Raw genomic sequence first — 7920 nt, 5'->3', positions numbered from 1 at the left:
GCTGATTTTTTTTAATCGATAAAACTATATCTCTAAATTCAAATACAGGGCATGAGAGGCTTGGAACGATAAAGACCTCTAACTAATCCTAAAATAAATCTATAGAAATTTCTGAACAAAGTCCTTGATCATCGGTCATTTCACCGCGGTGTATTCAGTTTTAACAGTAGGGGTTGTTGCGAAAATAGTGGTCTGATCCAGACCATGGTCCGGACCACTGTGATGAGTGGTCCCTGCCACTTGGAGACATTTAAATCAGTGATAGCTACAGATACAGATACCAATATAAGAAAGGCTAATTTTATTATTATTTTTCTTTTTTACATTTTTTAAGGAAGAACAAAATTCATACATAAAAAAGACATTTGGTAAAATAATATGAAAAATGAGTCATTGGTAGGTACAATTAAAATTAATTTGTTAAAAGCTCTCTCTTTTTTTTTTCTTTTTTTTTTACAAATTTTCACAGTTTTATAAAATGGCCTGTAAGACCCACAGTTAAGGAAATATATTTTAAAATTATTCTATTCTCTTCTACAGTCATTTAGCAGACGCTTTTATCCAAAACGACTTACATTTGAGAGTAAGAACAACACAAGCAAGAATTCAAACAAGATGGGACGTCATCATTAAGTTGTAGTCAGACTGCTGAGTCCAGTTGGACCCAGGTACTGTCTTGTAGTGCTAGAGGTAGTGCATAACTGTTTTTTTCTAGGTTTTTTGTAGTTTTTGTAAGTCATTTGGTTTAAATACAAACATTACGATTTCATCAATCAATATCATCTTGGGCATAAGTGCACACAGCTTATTCAGTACTTGGTTGAGCCAAAGAGCTGGACAAATCTTTCTAACTCATTCTGTTGAGTAGAAGAGTTAAGCTATGTGTGGAAATGCTCCTTAAACAACTGAGTCTTTAGCTTGCTTTTAAAAGTGGATAAGGACTCTGTGGATCGGACGGAGTTTGGTATATAGTTCCACCACCGGGAGACAACAGAGGAAAAGAGTCTAGCTACTGATTTTGTGCCACCTTGTGGTGGGAGCACTAGGCGTCTTTCGCTGGCAGAGCGTAACTGTGGGAGTGTAGCTCTGGATTAAGGAGTGAAGGTAGACAGGAGCCGTTTGGGTTATTGTTTTGTAAGCCAGAAGCAGAGCTTTGAATTTGATGCGTGCTGCAACTAGAAGCCAGTTTTTATAAATAATTATAAATAAAATTATAAATAAAATCTAGTATCAGACATTTTAAAATGTAGATTTAAATTTAAGGTGAACCCATGCTCTTTCTGTAAGGCTACAATAAAATCCTTAGAGCATTTTTTTCCTGCACTCTGTCAAACAGTTTCTGGGTTGATATCAGAGGTGGCTGTCACTAAAGATATACAATATTCCATCCTTTAGGCTTTTGACATTATGCCTACTTCATAGTTAACCTAAATCCAAATTTCTCTGATGTTATCAAGATTTTTATTTTAGTGGGAAAATAGAGAAATAAGAAATAACTGGATTGGCTTGTCCGCTGCATTCTATACATTTATATAGTGTACTTTCCTCACAAAAGATTATGTATATTAGCAGTATTAATAAAGAGAAAAAATAAAATCTGCCGCACGATCGTTTAAATTGGTTAACTGTTTTTAATGTTTGATTATGGCGATTTATATTTTAAATGTATTGTACTTTCATTCTTGTATTTTATTGTAATGCGTCTGAGTGTCATGGCTAGTACTTTATTTTATAAATACAACGTCCCTGCCCAGGATCACTGTAATGAGTGGTCCCTGCCACTGGGTGGACACTAAATCAGTGGTCCTTGCTGTGGTCCTTAGACTCATCACCACAGAGCTACTCAACAGATTTTGATTCAGTCGATAATTTTAATGCCCCAACCACCACCCATGGATTACTCAGCTTTTTAAAAAATAATTACCATGTTTAATATTTCATTTTAGATGGTTCAAACCCATTTGCATTCCTTATCTGCTGCACTTGTGTTTTCTGGAACTAATTGACTGTAATTTAGGCCTATTATTTATTATGATTTTATTTTGTTTTAGTCATAGCAGTTTAATCACCTGTTGTTTTTTAATGGATTAAACTATGTGTTCTTTCTGCCATTTGTGGGTGATTAAACGTGTTTCCTTGACTTTGGGTCTTACAGGCAATTCCGGAATAGTACACAAAATACACAAAAAAGCACAATAAAATGAAGTAGATAAGTAGAAAAATAGAAAAATAGAATACATACACTTAAGGGCACTTGTGAGATGACAATATAATAATAGTAAAAGTAACAGTGTAATAATAACAGCATATTGTAGCAGCAATGGTATATGCTAATAATAATAATAATAATAATAATAACATATTAGCAAAAGTAATAACAATAATAACAGTAATAGTAATTATTATAAAACTAATAAGAATAATAAAAAATAATAATATATACACAAAGAATTTTTTTCCTATATATTTGTATGTTCAACATATGTAAAGATACATAACTGCAATGTGATGGGTGTGTGCAAAAGGTGACAGATAGAATTAGACCAGGTGTGTGATAGTAGTCTGATTGCAGACAGTAGGAAGGAAGACTGAGCTTTATCCCTGAGATAAGTTTAGAATCTGCTGTTTGCCTGATGTGTCCATCATAATTATGTAATATCTTAGATTTAAACAACGTGATAATCAATTTAAAAAAATCAAGTCCTCCGACTGCAATTTTTGTTAAACTTGGTTTCAGAAGAGAGTATTGCAAACCATTGTGTAAGACAATAATCAGAGGTACAGGAATGGTTTGCAAACCTTAATGAATTCTATTTTAGGAAAATAAAAAACAAATTTAGCAGACAAATGCTGACAAAATATTTCCATTTGTGTCCAGAAAGTCCATTACAAAGACAATGCCTTTTGCATATCAATTCTGTTTAAATATTGGCTTCCTATTAATGGTTATCACTCTATTATTCCATAAAGTGAAACCACGGGGAGAAAGGTTGTGTGAAAATTTGAATAAAAAAAAAAAAAAAAGAAGCTTTTAACAAATTAATTTTAATGGTACCTACCAATGACTCAAAATCTAATGCTCTAATACTTCATTTTTCATATTTTACCTAATGTCTTTTTTATGTATGATGAATTTTGTTCTTCCATAAAAAATGTAAAAAAAAAAAAAGAAAAATAATAATAAAGTTAGCCTTTCTTATATTGGTATCTGAAATGTATAGTATGTAGCTATCACTGATTTAAATGTCTCCTAGTGGCAGGGACCACTCGTTACAGTGGTCCGGACCATGGTCTGGATCAGACCACTATTTTCGAAACAACCCCCTCTCAGTTTTAGGTTGGATCTTCGACAGATATTCGCACTGAAGCACCTGAGCTCTGTTTTCTGTTTGACAGGCTTTCCTTACCTTACAGAAACAGAATTTTTCATAAATGAAGACAATATTTTCAATACACTGTCCATATGATCCATTGTCTCCCAATAAAAGAATTCTGATGCTAAATGGAGAGAAATAACATATCTTTTTTGTGTTTTATAGAGTCAATAACCACTATTGGGAGACTATTTTTTTCAATAGCTTCTAAACCAAGTGACCCAGTAACTTCAAACCAAAGCTGGAATGAAGCAGATGATCATCTCAACAAGACACAGCCTTTAAGTTTTTAATTTCACGTCTTGTAATATTATATGCAATAATCGCTATTGGGAGCCTATTTTCTTCAATAGCTTTTGTTAGATATTTATTTAAATTCATCTTTGAATGTAAAACTTGTGCATGGCGTTAATGAAAATATTTAATTGCGATTTGCAAGTTGGAAAGAATAACACACACACACTTAACAAGTACATTGTGTAATCTTGGATTAACATGTTGCTTTCTGTTTCTAAGGGAAGAAAAAGAGAAGCTGATATTTAAAGATTAAACTGGTATAAGGGAAATGTCTGGCCTGCAACATGTGGATGCTTTTGGCCGTACTTCTGTTTTTGTAGAAACAGGAACCTCAGAGGGAGCTGAAGCTGAGAGACGAGGCTGACAGCAGAAGATGCAGAAAAACTCTGCCACGCAATAGTTGATTAGTTAGTTATAGCATCCAATTACTATTTAGTTTAGACGAGGTTTAATTACTGGGTTCCTCTGTAACCAGAGAGGGTGAGATATTCTCAGAACCCAGAATTCTGTAACATCTCCAAGAAATTGTAAGAATAAATATCTTGACTTCTTCTTCTTGACTTCTCTAACACTTCTAAACCAAGTGACCCAGCCACTTCAAACCAAAGCTGGAATGAAGCAGTTTTTAATTTCACATATTGTAATATTTTATATTAATATTTGTATGAAAAAAATTAAATAATCGCTATTGGTAGCCTATTTTTTTCAATAGCTTCTTAACCAAGTGACCAAATAACTTGAGACCAAATCTAGCTATCATATATACACACACACACACACACACACACACACACACACACACACACATACACACACACACACAAACTTGAGTCCTCTACCAGAGTCCTGGGAGCTTGAGGGTCCTCCAGTATATTAGCTGTTCCTAGGACTGCTCTCTTCTGGATGGAGATGTCTGATGGTTCTCCAGGTATCTGTTGGAGCCACTCCCCCAGTTTGGGGGACATGGCCCCCCAGTGCTCCAATGACAACTGGTACTACTGTTGCCCTCATCTCCCAGGCTTTCTCCAGCTCTTTCTTGAGTCCTTGGTATTTCTCCAGTTTCTCATGTTACTTCTTCCTGATATTTTTTTCGGTGGGGATGGCTACATCCATCACTACAGCTTTCCTTTACTGCTTATCCATGATCACAATGTCAGGTTGGTTGGCCACCACCACTTTGTCAGTCTGTATCTGGAAGTGCCACAGAATCTTAGTCTTCTCCTTCTCCACCACCATGGGTAGCGGTTCCCATTTTCCTATTTTCTTCACAGATGTTTCTGTACACTATGCCAACTACTTGGATATGGTCTTCCATATATTCTTTCCTTGCCAGTATATTGCATCCTGCTGTGAGGTGCTGGACTCTTTTAGGGGCCCCTTTGTACAGCCTGCACCTGGGGTCCTGCCTGGTGTGGTAGATCTGGGCCTCGATTGCCCTGGTACTCAAAGCTTGCTCCTGTGCTGCCATGATTAGTGCCTCTGTGCTGTCCTTCAGTCCAGCCCTCCCTAGCCATTGGTAGGACTTGTTCATATCCGCCACTTCAGCTATCTGTTGGTGGTACATCCCATGCAGGGGCTTGTCCTCCCATGATGGTTCCTCCATTTCATTCTCCTCCAGGTTCCATTGTCTGAGACATTCACTCAGTGCTCCATCCCTTGGGGCCATCTTCCTGATGTATTCATGGAGCTCGGATGTTTTATCTTCAATAGTGGCTCTGATGCTCACTAGTACTCGGCCTCCCTCTTTGCGCTTAGTGTATAGTCTGGACACTGGATTTGTGGTGGAACCCTCCATGCATGGTGAACAGCTTCCGTGTTTTAGCATCTGTGGTCTGAACTTCCTCCTTTGGCCAGCTTATTATCCCAGCTGGGTGTCTGATCACTGGCAGTGGTATGCCAAGGTACCTCTCCTCAACAGTAGCTCTCCTCAACATCTGTTATTCTGCCCTCCACCTTCCCTCTCTTTGTAAATATTCGGCCACTTTTATTCAGTCCGAATGACATTCTGATGTCCCTGCTGTAGACAGGTGATGTGGATCAGTGAGTCAATTTCTTGCTTACTCTTAAGGCCCATTTATGCTCCTTTATGTACTTAAATAGTGATGGTGGTATTGCTCCATTTTCTGCGTCAAGCAATGGTTAGCTAATCTTCTGGAAAACGGACCAAATTACGTGCGTAACCAACACAGAAGAAGAACCAAACTGTCCGTCTGTCTGCATGTCTGTCAGTCTACGTATCAGTCTTCTGCATCGAATATGAATGGGCCTTTAGCTTGAGTCATCCATGTAGAGGAGGTGACTGATGGGCGCCCCATTCCTGAGTCGGTTGATCAGTTGGCTGAGGGGATTCAGGTCTATGAAGTACAGCAGTGGGGACAGCGCATCTTCTTAGCATACAACTTTTGATGGAGACTTGTGCAACTAGCTCGAATTTGGCCTCAAGCGTGGTCTGCCACAGCTTCATTGAGTTTGCAACAAAGGCTCTTAAAGCGTTGATGATCTTGTACAGCTTCAGGCATTCCAGTATCCATGTATGTGGCATTACCAATGCCTTTCTGTGTTTCTGTCATGTATTGATCCATGTGCCCACTTATCTTAGCCGCTATGATGCCTGACATGAGCTTCTATTTTGTGGAGAGACAGGTTGTAGATAGTTGGATGGGACTGCTCCCTTCTGAGAATATTTCAGTATCAGGACTGTCTGTCCCGTGGTCTGCCATTCAGGGTGGGTCCCATCCCTCAGCAATTGGTTCATTTGTGCCACTAGGAGCTCACGGAGAGAATTTGCATCTTTAACCAGTAGACCTAAATCATGTTGTAGGCAGGTGCTGACCAGTTTTTCATACTGGAGATTCTTTGCTGGATATCTGCCACTGTGATGGTAACTGGGCCTTGTTCAAGGAGGGAGATGACACTCTTAGTTCTTTTAACCACTGTGCTTCATTGTTATGTGATCCCTCCTTCTCCCATATGTTTTCCAGTATATATATATACACATATTTACATATACATATATATATATCCTATCGAATAACTTTGTACTACCGCAGTAACTATATAATACCACCATACTATGCTGTAGTTTAAAAATTGTTAAATGTTTTGTGTTCAGCATTTTCTTTCACCTGTACTTTATAAATAAAGATGAGTTCTGTATAACATCATAATTTAAGTCACTTGACTGTAAGTGCTCATTGCTAAATAATACTAAATTATGAAAAGAATAAATAAATTAGTATAAAATGGTAGTGCCTATTGACCTTTACTTAGTTAGCCATTTTCGTCTCTTATTAGATGTGTTGGCAGAAGCATGCAGGCTAACAACTCTGCACTTTGGAGAACAAATAAAGAAACCGCACAAAATAAGCAGAAAGTACAGGTGTGGAGCCCTCTCCGTCCAGAAGGTATAGATGTTAAAACACCATCATCCTCCACAAAGGCCCACGTGTTGTTCCATTAATGTTCTTTTTATTCTCAAATCCACACCTAGAGGCAGAAGGTTCATCTCTAGACACCTCCACGTCCTGCTGTCATTACAAAGAAATGACAGATGTTATGGGTTTCTTAAGTCGTGCATACATTAACTGCATTAAAAATATTAACACAAATAATTACATAAATTAGTTACCGTTGTTAACATGATTTTATGACAGCCCTATTTAAAGCACAAACCATCTGAAAATGAAAAAAGACCTTGATACAGCTAAATACAAGAGCAATGCAAAAATCAGATGGTCAAAAAGAGCAACGTGACTAAGCAAGGCCAAAAGTTTTTAACATTGTAATAAACGGGAAACAGTGGAAGAAAAGAAGATCCAGGGATGGAGAGGAAAAACCACATGCTCACTGGAGTGATATACTGTAAGGAATTAAAAACAAAAATCAATGCTGCACTCTTAGCTTTTCAGCATTTGAACTTTAGACATTGGAAAAAAAGAAATCTCCATTTTTTGTGTCCCAAAAAATGTAACCTCCACTAGTGCAAGGCTCTCTCTCTCTCTCTCTATATATATATATATATATATATATTTGTTTTGTATTACAGTGATTGTTTCACAGTGATTCACTTTGGTCAGGTCCCGCAGAGTGAAAAAAAAAAAAAATCAATAATATGGTCTGTATAGAGGATGACTTTTGTCTTGTCTGGATGATCATCTGCTTAAATTCATCTCTTTGAAGTGACTGGGTCACCTGGTTTAGAAGCTATTAAAAAAATAGGCTCCCAATAGCGATTATTGATTATTCTTCA

This window comes from Melanotaenia boesemani, chromosome 2 (genome assembly GCF_017639745.1).
Source record: "Melanotaenia boesemani isolate fMelBoe1 chromosome 2, fMelBoe1.pri, whole genome shotgun sequence".
In the NCBI taxonomy this organism is placed as follows: domain Eukaryota; kingdom Metazoa; phylum Chordata; class Actinopteri; order Atheriniformes; family Melanotaeniidae; genus Melanotaenia; species Melanotaenia boesemani.
The sequence above is the reverse complement of the archived record's forward strand: the minus strand, read 5'-3'. Positions refer to the sequence as shown.